The sequence below is a fragment of the Carassius gibelio genome, chromosome B12, assembly GCF_023724105.1.
Source record: "Carassius gibelio isolate Cgi1373 ecotype wild population from Czech Republic chromosome B12, carGib1.2-hapl.c, whole genome shotgun sequence".
Lineage (NCBI taxonomy): Eukaryota > Metazoa > Chordata > Actinopteri > Cypriniformes > Cyprinidae > Carassius > Carassius gibelio.
The window spans coordinates 15,675,759-15,690,596 of record NC_068407.1 but is presented as its reverse complement, the minus strand read 5'-3'; the positions used below and the strand labels follow the sequence as shown (position 1 = coordinate 15,690,596).

The 14,838-nt window shown below is 37.8% G+C and overlaps 1 pseudogene; it reads left to right on the top strand.

Annotated features, from left to right (window-relative positions):
- The first annotated feature begins 1,922 nt into the window (after window positions 1-1,922).
- Window positions 1,923-14,838, top strand: part of LOC127969312 (VPS35 endosomal protein-sorting factor-like) — a 20,737-nt pseudogene continuing 7,821 nt past the window's right edge.

Below are 14,838 nucleotides of genomic sequence, written 5' to 3'. Positions count from 1 at the left end.
ACGTTGTAATGTGTAACTTTCAAGCGATTAATCATTGCGTCAGTGTACTGTTATGTGATGGTATTAAATTGAAATGCTATGTTACTTTGATAGACACCATGATATTGCATGATTACATAGTCGAATACAATGGTATTTACTTATTTTACCTAAAGCTACTTAAACAAATGAAAAAATAATACCATTATTTTAGTCATGTCCAACAAAACATATATGATGCTATCATGGTGCCATGTCCAAGAAAGAAAGAAATATACACACATACATACATACATACATACATGTACACACATATATTTATATATATATATATATATATATATATATTTATATATATATATATATATATATATATATATATATATATATATATATATATATATTAGGGGTGTAACGGTACGCAAAAATCACGGTTCGGTACGTACCTCGGTTTTAAAGTCGCTGTTCGGTTCATTTTCGGTACAGTAAGGGAAAGAAATGCAAACATTAAACTGCAGGTTGTTTATTACTATAAACTTTTTTTTTAACAATTTTTTACACTTTTTTAAAATACTTTTTAATAAAATAAATAAAAGAATATAATTTATAATAAAATAAAAAAAGAATAAGAAATAAAATATGGCTGCAAAGTTCTCCACTAAATAAAATACTCTCAGTCTCAAACCAATATCATATAATAAAATATAATGAAAAATATAAATAAATAACTATGATTACAGTGCAGCATTACCAATCCCAGCTTGTAGGCCTGCTCATATTTAAAAATATATATAACTTTTCCAAAGTGTAAAGTGCAGCATCAACAGTTTCAGTTTTTAGACCTGCTCAGATTTTATTGTTGCATTGGAGCGATCAGAATTAAGAGCGAAGGTCTGTTTAAATGAAGACGGGAGCTGCGTTTGAATTACAATAATCATTTTTTTCCTAGTTGTAGTGTTCACATTTGCGTGATGCCTTTTGAAAACCTTAGGCCGGTGTCACACTGGCATATTGCACCTGTCAAACATAGTCTATTTTGCCGTCAATACTGTTGACGGTGTCCTTTATCAGTAGGCTTTATATTTATGCTCAACATGAAGTTTAGATATTGTTGTCGAGAAGACAAGATCCTGGTCTGTCGGCGGCCTCCCTCTAGCACTTACAGCAGCAGCCGCGCGCCAGCGCCGCGTCAAGCACGCTTCTGGTGTGTAAAGACACAGAAAATGCAAAGCAACTGACACGCAGCAGAAACGCCACACTCACGCCACGCAGCCAGTGTGTCACCGGTCTTAGAATCAGCTGCAGGGCGGGATTTGCCCTGAACCAGGCGGCAAGGAAGTTGACCAGAAGTTGAAGTCGGCCGCGTGCCGCCATCTTGTAGCAGAACTTCACTTGCGTTAGCATCCCATTGACCTCCCATTCATTTTGGTGTCACTTTGACAGCGAATAACTTTACATCAGAGGCGTTTAAAGACTCCATTTGTCCATAATTTATTTCTAAAGATACGCGACAATGTATAAAGGGTTCCATTATCTTCTATGTTACATTATGGCCCTGTAGAAACAGTTTTTGTAAAAATAGGCTAACGATTTCGTCATAACCACTCGTCTCTCTGTCGCACAGTAGAGAAATTACCATACAGACAGGAGGAGAAGCTCGCAGGCAATTAACTTATTATGTCATACTGGCGTTACATTTTAAAATACTATACAAAATAATTAATAAGAATACTTACTCCTGCTCACTCACACCAAAGAACTCCCCACTCAAGCTCGCCGTCTCTGCAAGATTAACGATGGCAGTTTGCACGCACAGCTACTAGAAGATTTACATCTGTCAGACAGGTTGCTGACGTCATCAAGCTTAGTTTGAGTCTCTGCGTCAGAAACGGAAGTGCTAAAAAATGCTAAAAATGGGCTTCACTTGTCTCAATTGAGTTCCAATGGGGTCGCTGTGTCCATGTATTTTTTATAGCATTTCCAGCTCTGTTTTTCAGTCTCAAGTATTAATATAATTGCTAATAGCATTATATTAATATTAATAGCTTTGTCTATCTTTGTGTTCTGTACAGGCACTCTCGGGCACGTAAATATGAGAGTGAGCTGCATATGTGTCGTCTGGAGGTTTTAGCAGTGGACTATCATCCACTTAAAGCAATCACGGTACATCTGCAGCTCTCCTAAATGTCCATTAAATGCTTTCATCAAAACATATATTATTATCTTGTTATTAGAGGTCCAATCCTCTTCGAGTAAACTCTTTGAGTGTGTTGATCAAGAATATGTATTCTTTTTCTTAAATTCCTATTTCAGGAAACCCACCGGCTCACCTTCATATAGCCTTGTCCAAGTCATACACGAGCCATTAACCCATGTCTTATAATGCGGCTAGTTAACAGACTAAAGATGGCATAGCCTGACAGTTAAACAGCTCAAAGTTGGAAGCTTGAAATATCACCTTTGATTATATATATATATTATATATATAATCTGACATTTATCACTGTATATTAATTACAATGACACATTTATCAAAAATATATGAGTTAAAAGTAGTTTTTTAACTAATTATTCATGCATCCTTTATTGCATGTTTGTTTGTTGTGTGTCAGATGAGGCGTCAGACTGTTTAAAGTAATCTGAAAATGGAAGGGCATGTTTATAGTATTGTACTTATTATGTTTTTTGTTGATTAAAAAAAAAGCAAAAAAAGAAACCATGCATAGCTAGAGCTAGCAGGCTACATTACAATATGCTGCTGTCCCATTTAGAACACTGATTATCCACATTTGGCAGTCTGGTGAGGTTTGTATCTGAGGGGCTCATTTCAGATTGTTTTGGGATTTCTACTTCTGGATTATTCTGATACACATGAAACTTTTTAAAGAACTAACTGGGCCAAGTGTATTCTTGATCAAGACATCAAAGCTTTGGCTATGCCAGCAAGATAACATTTTAAATAAGTGAAATTTATTAAAATACTTTGAACGGAAGTCATTTAACAAACATGTTTGATCATCTTCTTTTTTCTTTCAGGTGACAGATTCTAAATCTGGCCGTGGTGTGCGGAAAGGCAGCACTTCCTCCTCATCTTCCTCCTGTAGTTCTGCGGCTCGGATCCACTCAGCTTAATGTTGGATGGAACCGACCCGCTGTCTCTCTTCGCTGAGGCGTCTGAGACACAGACTCTCCGCTGGGGTAAAATTCACACAGTTCTAAAAAGTACGCAATTATTAGCCTACCATATGAAAGTTTCAAAGGTACTTCAAGAAATCTCATGGTATGAATGAATATGATTGAATTTTAATTATGTATGAATGTCATTTTTATTTTAATAAGCTATAACTTTAAGTTTTTATGTATTTTACATTATCTGTTCATGGTTAAAATGATGTGACTGTGAACACACAATATGAAACGTTTGTTAAATGTGGTCTTTTTCACTTTTACTATTTTGTTTTAGGAGCTGGGATGGAAACGGAAGGAGAAAGAGGAAGAAGTGGGCTCAGACTTTGAGCCGTGGTCATCTAAATGTGGAGAGATCCTGTCTAGGTTCACCACCACAGAGAAACTGTCTATAGTAGGTGCAGCGCTTTACAGCTCTCACTCACATTTGTCAGATTATAATGAAACCTTTGTTTCTCTTACAGAATCTCTTCATGGGCTCAGACAAGAGTGAGTTCATCAGTTTATGATATTTCTTGGTTTGTAGCTATTCAAGTTGCTCAGGAAGTGCGATGCTCCATTAAACCACCGTTAATTTTCACATTGAAATATGTTTTATTATTATTATTAATAATTATGAAAAGAAAAAACTTTGCAATCGCTATATAAAATACTTCAATAAAATTCTATTGTGATAAATTGTTGGTCCAACCTGACCAGTGCTGATGAGTTATCGCTGTGCTGCTTCTGTGCATTGAAACTACTGAGTCTGTACAATGACTTCTATCTGAATAATGACTTTGACCAACCTTAAAGGGATACTCCACCCAGAAATGAACATTTTGTCATTAATCACTTACCACCATGTCATTCCAAACCCATAAAAGCTTTGTCTTCGTAACACGATTTAATATATTTTGGATGAACAACGGGAGGCTTGAGACTGTCCCGTAGACTGCCAAGTGTTCAACCATAACATTATGAAGTGACGAGATTATTTTGACGAGTCATTATTTTAGTTTTCTTCACTTACAAAAAGTATTATTGTCGCTTCATAGAATTACAGTTGAACCACTGATAGCAGATGGACTATTCTGACGATGTCTTTCATACTTTTCTGGACCTTGATAGTCTAATTTACTTGCAGTCTATGGAACAGTCACAAGCCTTCTGGTTTTCATCCAAAATATCTTAAATCGTGTTCCGAAAACAAACTAAGCTTTTACGGGTTTGGAGTGACATGGGAGTAAGTGATTGATGACAACATTTACATTTTGGGGTGGAGTATCCTTTTAAAAGACGTAATAGACACATTAAATAGTTTGGGTTGTGTTAAGGTAAAGCATCCAGTCCCAGCTCAGCGGTGTCAGAGAAGGTGTGCACTCGTCTGGAGGAACTGAATGACCTGGAGGAGGTGGGTCTCATCTGGAGATGTCTTTGTGTTTTACTGTTCGTTAGTAGATGTGTTAATGAATATGTGGTGTATTGTGTGTGCTCAGGGCTCACAGAGGGAGCTCTTCAATCTGTCCCAGCAGGACTATGTCAACCGCATTGAAGAGCTCATCCAGTCTCTGAAGGAAGCCTGGGGTTCTGACCAAAAAGTCAAAGCCCTAAAAATAGTCATCCAAGTATGAGACCGTATCATAGTACTGAAACTGCTCTCCTTAGAGTTACAAATGATCTGCTCTTATCATCTGATCGTGGGTGTATCTCTCTATTAGTTTTATTGGATCTTAGTGCTGCGTTTGACACAATTGACCACAACATTCTTTTGCATAGACTTGAACACTTTGTTGGCATCAGTGGAAGTGCATTAGCATGGTTTAAATCGTACTTATATGACCGCCATCAGTTCGTAGCAGTGAATGAAGATGTATCATATCGATCACAAGTGCAGTATGGAGTACCTCAAGGCTCAGTTCTAGGGCCGCTACTCTTCACGCTTTATATGTTACCAGATACGCAGCTCTATATTTCCTCGCAGCCCGGTGAAACACACCAATTTGAAAAACGAATGGAATGCATAGTCAATATAAAAAATTGGATGACGAGTAATTTCTTACTGCTAAATTCAGAAAAAACAGAGGTGTTAATAATAGGGCCTAAAAACTCTGCTTGTAATAACCTAGAACACTGTCTAAGACTTGATGGTTGCTCTGTCAATTCTTCGTCATCAGTTAGGAACCTAGGTGTGCTACTTGATCGCAATCTTTCCTTAGAAAGCCACGTTTCTAGCATTTGTAAAACTGCATTTTTCCATCTCAAAAATATATCTAAATTACAGCCTATGCTCTCAATGTCAAATGCAGAAATGTTAATCCATGCATTTATGACTTCAAGGTTAGACTATTGTAATGCTTTATTGGGTGGTTGTTCTGCACGCTTGGTAAACAAACTACAGCTAGTCCAAAATGCAGCAGCAAGAGTTCTTACTAGAACCAGGAAGTATGACCATATTAGCCCGGTCCTGTCATCGCTGCACTGGCTCCCTATCAAACATCGTATAGATTTTAAAATATTGCTTATTACTTATAAAGCCCTGAATGGTTTAGCACCTCAGTATTTGAATGAGCTCCTTTTACATTATACTCCTCTACGTCCGCTACGTTCTCAAAACTCAGGCAATTTGATAATACCTAGAATATCAAAATCAACTGCGGGCGGCAGATCCTTTTCCTATTTGGCGCCTAAACTCTGGAATGACCTACCTAACATTGTTCGGGAGGCAGACACACTCTTGCAGTTTAAATCTAGATTAAAGACCCATCTCTTTAACCTGGCATACACATAACATACTAATATGCTTTTAATATCCAAATCTGTTAAAGGATTTTTAGGCTGCATTAATTAGGTAAACCGGAACCGGAAACACTTCACATAACACTGTACTTTCTACATCATTAGAAGAATGGCATCTACGCTAATATTTGTCTGTTTCTCTCTTGTTCCGAGGTCACCGTGGCCACCAGATCCAGTCTGTGTCCAGATCAGAGGGTCACTGCAGTCACCCGGATCCAGTACGTATCCAGACCAGATGGTGGATCAGCACCTAGAAAGGACCTCTACTGCCCTGAAAGACAGCGGAGACCAGGACAACTAGAGCCCCAGATACAGATCCCCTGTAAAGACCTTGTCTCAGAGGAGCACCAGGACAAGACCACAGGAAACAGATGATTCTTCTGCACAATCTGACTTTGCAGCAGCCTGGAATTGAACTACTGGTTTCGTCTGGTCAGAGGAGAACTGGCCCCCCAACTGAGCCTGGTTTCTCCCAAGGTTTTTTTCTCCATTCTGTCACCGATGGAGTTTCGGTTCCTTGCCGCTGTCGCCTCTGGCTTGCTTAGTTGGGGTCACTTCATCTACAGCGATATCATTGACTTGATTGCAAATAAAAACAGACACTATTTAAACTGAACAGAGATGACATAACTGAATTCATTGATGAACTGCCTTTAACTTTCATTTTGCATTATTGAGACACTGTTTTCCAAATTAATGTTGTTCAGTGCTTTGACGCAATGTATTTTGTTTAAAGCACTATATAAATAAAGGTGATTGATTGATTGATTGACATGTTAATAGGGATGTAACGGTCAAATATGTGACGATTCAAATCGGTTGAGATGCTAAAAAAAAACACGATTCAGTTAGGAGTAGGAGTATATATGAATGCATGTCTTTAGAAGAGTTTAGATGGTCATTTTTCTTTTCATCTAGCCTCTGTATAAAAAAATATAATAATTAGGGGGGAGTGCTATTTTGTTCACAGTAGAAACCAAGGAAAGGCTAAAAGCGCCACCTGCTGACAGAGAGTGAATATGCGTCTCGTTAAGCTCGTCCGCTGACACATTTAATTGATAATTTATCTTAAATCTCATTTTGTTTAAAAAATAAAATCATGAATCGAATCGTGAAATCAAAATTGTGAATCGAATTGAATCATGAGTTGAGTGAAGCGTTACATCCCTACCCGTTAACGCATAAACCATCAGTATAAACTCAAGGGACATTTCCAACTTTAATAATGCACATTTCCAGTCTTGTTGTAAATGATTCATCAGTGCAGAAAAAAAATATATTCTTCAAAATATAATGATGTGCTTTCCTTTTTACGTTGTTTTTGTGTCTCAGTGCTCCAAGCTATTCTCTGATACATCAGTAATTCAGTTCTACCCCAGCAAATTTGTTCTCATCACAGATATACTGGACACTTTAGATAAGTGTTGTTCATGTCAGTTTACTGACAACATATTTTTTACCCTATTCTTAACTTTATTAATGACAAGCTTCACCATTTACATTCTTCAGTGCTGATCAACTTGAAAAGTGTATTTAAATGCAGCAAGATAATAGACAAATGTTTATTTATTACTCTTGATGATGTCATATGTGTACAGGTGGTCTGGTGTATGACAGGATCTGGTCCATGTGTGCTGACACTCATCCTCTACCAGGTAAAACAAAATGGATCACAACGCAGCATGTTCTTTTGCTACCTGTGTGACTTTGTTCTTGTATTTTCTCATTAATGTCATTCTCAGATTCGTTTTTCGCTGATGATGTGAATGACACAGCCAAAGAGACGTGCCTCAACTGGTTCTTTAAAATCGCCTCCATCAGAGAGCTTGTCCTCTGATTGTATCTTTTCAGCAGGATTTTGACAGTTTTCCGTGTCTTATTTCAGTATTTAAGCATTTTCATGTAAATGTTGATGAAAAAAAAAAATATTAAATACACGTTTAAAAACAAACAGCAGTGTTTTAAAAGCGCACCACTTGTACTGTTTAGAAAGAAAGCCTACAATGTTTTAATGATTAAGCCTGTGAAGCATGACATAAAATAGTCTGAAAAATATAATTTGCAATAGAACAGTTCATTGAACCCTTGGACGGAATCTTTTTATTTTTTGATTATCATATTTGATTCATCAGGCTTTTATGGTTCATATAGTATGTTATAGGATAATTTTTAACACATACTGGAGGAGGAAACAACTCATTATTCAGAGGCCCATACTAAGCAGAAATATTTAATTTGCAGTTACTGATATTTATATGGCCAAAAAGTAAGGTGAAATTCTGTTAGCTTGTAATGTAAATCTTGCTTTAGAGCAAAATGGCAATATAATTACAATAAAAAGTCTTTTCATTACTAAAAATGTGACAAAAGGCATACAGAAGATTGTTAAAAATGTGTTTTGATCAATTGAAGGAATTCGAAATTTGCATAACATTTGATACAGTCAGCTTTATAGGATCGAGGTTATAAGAAACTATTAAAAGATTGGAAAAAAATAACCCAAATATTAATCGAACCCCAAGATTATAATTGTGAAACCTTGACTTTAGCTCAGATGTTGAAGCTGCTCTTCTGAAATGCAAATGCTTCTTGACAAAGTCAGAAGTATCTGAGCAATGCAACACTTCTGTTCATGCAGGTTGGTATTTTCATTGGTCACTGATGTCCTCTTTCTCTCCTTCAGTGGGATTCAAGAGACGCTGCAGAGACTGACCGTGATGGTCAGAGGAATAGGAGATCCGCTGTTGGCTGTATTCGCACGCACATATTTATGCAGGGTGAGAAGTATAATATTATTTGATTATATTGTGTATTTTAGCAGGTTTTCCCTACAACTTCTACTTTTTTGTTATTACATTTAGTTTGTATTTAGTTGATGTGTAGTGGAGGATAAAACAAGCAAAAACCCTGTATTTTCAAGCTGGAGGAGAGACCTGAGCCATATTATAGAGATTTTATCTCTCTGTCTTTCTCTTAGGTGGGGATGGAGGTGGCTCCGCATCTGAAGGACAGTCTCAATAAGAATTTCTTCGACCTGCTTGCCTCATTACGTCAGGTTCATGGTGAAAGTGTGCAGAATCAGCTGGTGCAGCAGCGGGTGGAGATTCCCATCTATCTGACCCTCTATTCTCCTGCCATACACTGGATCCTGCAGTGTGTGGCTTACAGAGCCCCATAGGTATATACACACTCCACTCAAGAGGAAATGCTTGACTAATTGTCTAATTTTCAATTAATCCTATGTTGATTTAAAATCAGACATGGAATATTCCTACCAGAAAACTCAAACCTCTGCCCATAAAGACGTTCCATTGCATGTTTGGAGGATGTGTAAGAATGAAAGCACTATTATTAGCTTTACAGATGTTTGATTGTCAGCCAAAAATGTCTCAAAGTCAAAACCAAACAACAATGTGCAATTCGTGCATCTGACCTACAGGTGTACAATTATCAACAACTGTGTTTTACAGTACATCCCCTTCTATGCAGACGTTTCCTTTTAGGCCTCATTTGACAGGCCTGTTATTTGACTGACTGATGCGCACAAATAAAAACCAAACACAACTAAAAGCCCAGGCCTGGTCCTCTCTCGTCCTTCACTGTCGTCGCTCCTGTTTTATATCCCTCCATCTCCTCCGTGGGACTCGAGACCTGTGAGTGTCGCAGGTGTCACTCATCTCCAATCACTCCACTGGCCTCGCTCGTTCCCATGTCTCTCGGCCCTGCCCCACTTGTCACAGTTACTTTTATTATTAAATTAATATTACTATTAATTTGCTTCGCAACAATTTCACAGCGCATCCCTGCTAGGGGTGCCCGATAAATATCATCCGATAATGAATGCGCATCTCGTCAGTAAAGCTGGTTCTCTAATCAGGGGTAAACTATCAGGTGCGTGATTTCACATAAAGCAGCTGTTAGTACACGGAGCCGTTGTTAACTGACAAGCTGCGAAAATTTGCGTTCATTTTCAGCGTTGATGCTGCTAGTCAGTTAACAATAGCTGCGTGTAGTAACAGCTGCTCTATGTGAAATCACACACCTGATGGAATTTACCGCTAATTAAGCCCCTTTCACACTGCACGTCGGACCCGCAATATTGCCGAAACACTGCCGAGTCGCCTTCTGTGTGAAAGCAGAGGGACGAGCGCTGTGTGAACAAAAGCCAGATCTAATTCCGTGTAGAAGTGATGACACGCGTTACCGCATGACTCTTTTATCGGCTGTTTTGAAGGAAGATCAACGTTAGCGACGAAAACATATGTGCAAACTGAAATGAAGCAGAGATCAGTTAGTTCCTCACTTTCCGCGCTGATGCAGAGATCGTTCGCTTGCTTCAGTGAAAGTATAACGTGCCTAGCGTTTTCGACTCGTACATTACACGTCACGCGCTGATGTCACGTGTCGTTACGGGATTTTCAAGGGGTTGTGTGTGAAAGCATGCACATATGCCGGGTCATCACTGGCAGTGTGAAAGTGCAAAATCTAGCGACCAGGGACCAATTGCAGGAACACTTTACCTGTGTATTTGCCAGAATGGCAGTGTGAAAGGGGCTTTAGATAACCGGCTTTACTGACGAGATGCGCATTAATTATCGGAGGATATTTATTGCGCACCCCTAATCACTGCATAACTGACACGCTATGACTCTCAGCCTGTAAGGGAAATGAATTAGGCTATTACCATAGGCTACTCCTCACTGAAAATGTTTTAAAAATGTATTTTAAAACAGGTCTATTATCACTATGTTCAGGCAACAAGAGAAAAATTAAAGAAATAAATTCAAACAGTTAGCATATATATACCACATGTTAGGAGATTTGCCTTTGTCGTCTCTGAGAGAATACGTGCTGTTAAGGTTATCACCAGCAAACTGAAGCACTATATTAACCCTCATAGCTTAACCATGCGTTTGGTCTAAATGAGAAAAATCTGATTTATATGCATAAAATAAACACAATATTACAACGTACAATTGCACAAAAGACTGTGAATGCACAAGTGAACTTAACTGTGCTAGTCGTGTGGATCCATTGTGAATGAGCTATTGCCTTAACAATGTGATAAAACACGGGCAAACAAAGATTTAGTTACATTATTTTTCAGTAGCTAATAATCTCATTATAATATAACAAACTTGCCCCGCACATTGCAATTCACTGTATTTTCCTTTTCAAAGTATTTCCTATGATATTTCAAGCAATTAAAAAGCATTATGGTGAACATTGCACATCTGAAGTGTCTCTGCAGGAAATAATTCATTATTTATCGGCTTTAAGATATCAGCCAAATTCTCTTATTGGTTCGATAACGACAACAGAAATATTTACATTTATCGGCTGATACCGATATGGTGGCCGATATATTGTGCATCCCTAGTTATGATACAGTTGTTGTCAGTTTTTATTTGTGATTTCAAATATGAAAATTAATCATAAACTTGGAGAATTTGATATTTCCCTATTCAAAGAGATGCACTTGCATGCCCGAGAGGCATTCCAAAGATGGCCGTCGAGTGACATGACTTGCCTTAAAGGGACTTTGGCAACATTAAACAGTCTGTGCAAATAAACATGCCATGTTAGATGCAGCTTCTTTGCAACTTTGGCATTTTACAGATGGCTTTTGTTGTTGTTGATCCTATTTTATTGGTAGGAGCCTAAAAGTTTTTATTTATTTATTAAACTGATTCAGTTAAAGTATTTATTTATTTTAAATTCATAAGTTAATAATAATACAAATAATAAAATCTTTATAAAGGTTAAGAAAGACATTTTAAATAAAAAATAAAATCCAGGATAAGAAATAATGCAAAAAAAAAAAAAAAAAAAGTCAGTTTCGTTCCCTGTTGGGAACATTCTTTCCAGTCACAAATTTTCTTTTGAAATTAGTCCAGATGTGATCAAAATGTGTTTGTCTTTTAAAGGTTTTGCTTACAGAGATGATGGACAGATGCAAGAAGCTGGGAAACAAGTAAGATATGCTAACTCTGCTGAACGTGCTTCTCTATGAACCCTTTCATTCCAATTTCCAATTTCCAATTTTTTTTAATGCTATGACAATTTAGAATTGTTCAGATGGCGTGAGGTAAGTGGCCAAAAATTTAGAAAATTAAGCTTGAGGATCATTGTTGTTGGTGCCTTCTTTTTGTGTAGTCACTTTGGACTTTGTGAGAGGCAGACATTCTTGATAATCAGTGATGCTCACTTAGGGAAGAATCCACATTAGTATTGCTCACACTTATGAATTTCTTAAGACTGAATATGAATCTTGAGCAGGTAATTCCTGCATCGGTTGTGCCATGTACAGGGATGATGATCTGTTTTGTTTAAAAGAGAGTGACTTGCAAATTTTAGCTTAGAAGATGGAAGAAAAATCAAACAGCCTAAAATAATCCCATTAAAACCAGAATATCACAGAAATTTGGTGGTTGGCGCTTTTGACCAGTAAGCGACCACCCAGAACAAACTAGCTTTGTGGTTGTAAATTTTGCATGTCCATGCATCTTCAGAAAATGTAAAATTCCAGTACTGAATCCACAGCTGCTGCTGCTTATGTTTGAATTTGTAATATTCATTCATTGTCCCATAGTGCTCTCCTGCTGAACTCTGTCATGTGGGCATTCCGGGCAGAATTTGTTGCAATGAGAGCAACAGACTTCTTTGGCATGATCAGAGACTGTCATGAAGCTGGATTTCCCAAGGTGACAAAACACACATCTATAGTCTACAGACAGGCCAAAAACTCAGTGACTATGTCATAGTTTATATTCATATTTATATTTTGTGCAGCACCTGTTGTTTGCGTCACTGGGTCGCAGTCTTTCTGTTGCTGACCCTCCAGAGAGTGAGAGACTCTCCATACTCAACGAAGCTTGGAAGGTCATCACTATAGTGTGCAGTCCAAGGGTAAACACCTCTGTTGGTGTATGAATGTTTTAAAGCACACAGTATAGAAAGAGAATATGTAATGTGAATCGAGCACAAAATTGAATAAAATCCACATTTATTGTGTGTCCTTCAACTCAGGATTACATCAACTGTGCTGAGATCTGGGTGAACTAAGAGACATGAACCATCGTATCGTATTTTCCGGACTATAAGTCGCACCTGAGTATAAGTCGCATCAGTCCAAAAATACGTCATGATGAGGAAAAAAACATATATAAGTTGCACTGAACTATAAATCGCATTTATTTAGATCCAAGAACCAAGAGAAAACATTACCGACTACAGCCGCGAGAGGGCGCTCTGTTTTCAGTGTAGACTACAGGAGAACTGAGCAGCATAGAGCTCTATATAACTTATGCAACTTATATAAGTTTTTTTCCTCATCATGACGTATTTTTGGACTGATGCGACTTATACTCAGGTGCGACTTATAGTCCGGAAAATACGATACACACACACACACTATGTGTGTTTGTTTGTAATTACATAATATATATATATATATATATATATACACACACACACACACACTCATTATATATATATACAGTATTGTTCAAAATAATAGCAGTACAATGTGACTAACCAGAACAATCAAGGTTTTTAGTATATTTTTTATTGCTACGTGGCAAACAAGTTACCAGTAGGTTCAGTAGATTGTCAGAAAACAAACAAGACCCAGCATTCATGATATGCACGCTCCTAAGGCTGTGCAATTGGGCAATTAGTTGAAAGGGGTGTGTTCAAAAAAATAGCAGTGTCTACCTTTGACTGTACAAACTCAAAACTATTTTGTACAAACATTTCTTTCTTCTGGGATTTAGCAATCCTGTGAATCACTAAACTAATATTTAGTTGTATGACCACAGTTTTTTAAAACTGCTTGACATCTGTGTGGCATGGAGTCAACCAACTTGTGGCACCTCTCAGCTGTTATTCCACTCCATGATTCTTTAACAACATTCCACAATTCATTCACATTTCTTGGTTTTGCTTCAGAAACAGCATTTTTGATATCACCCCACAAGTTCTCAATTGGATTAAGGTCTGGAGATTGGGCTGGCCACTCCATAACATTAATTTTGTTGGTTTGGAACCAAGACTTTGCCCGTTTACTAGTGTGTTTTGGGTCATTGTCTTGTTGAAACAACCATTTCAAGGGCATGTCCTCTTCAGCATAGGGCAACATGACCTCTTCAAGTATTTTAACATATGCAAACTGATCCATGATCTCTGGTATGCGATAAATAGGCCCAACACCATAGTAGGAGAAACATGCCCATATCATGATGCTTGCACCTCCATGCTTCACTGTCTTCACTGTGTACTGTGGGCTTGAATTCAGAGTTTGGGGGTTGTCTCACAAACTGCCTGTGGCCCTTGGACCCAAAAAGAACAATTTTACTCTCATCAGTCCACAAAATGTTCCTCCATTTCTCTTTAGGCCAGTTGATGTGTTCTTTGGCAAATTGTAACCTCTTCTGCACATGCCTTTTTTTTAACAGAGGGACTTTGCGGGGGATTCTTGAAAATAGATTAGCTTCACACAGACGTCTTCTAACTGTCACAGTACTTACAGGTAACTCCAGACTGTCTTTGATCATCCTGGAGGTGATCATTGGCTGAGCCTTTGCCATTCTGGTTATTCTTCTATCCATTTTGATGGTTGTCTTCCGTTTTCTTCCACGTCTCTCTGGTTTTGCTCTCCATTTTAAGGCATTGGAGATCATTTTAGCTGAACAGCCTATCATTTTTTGCACCTCTTTATAGGTTTTCCCCTCTCTAATCAACTTTTTAATCAAAGTACGCTGTTCTTCTGAACAATGTCTTGAACGACCCATTTTCCTCAGCTTTCAAATGCATGTTCAACAAGTGTTGGCTTCATCCTTAAATAGGGGCCACCTGATTCACACCTGTTTCTTCACAAAATTGATGACCTCAGTG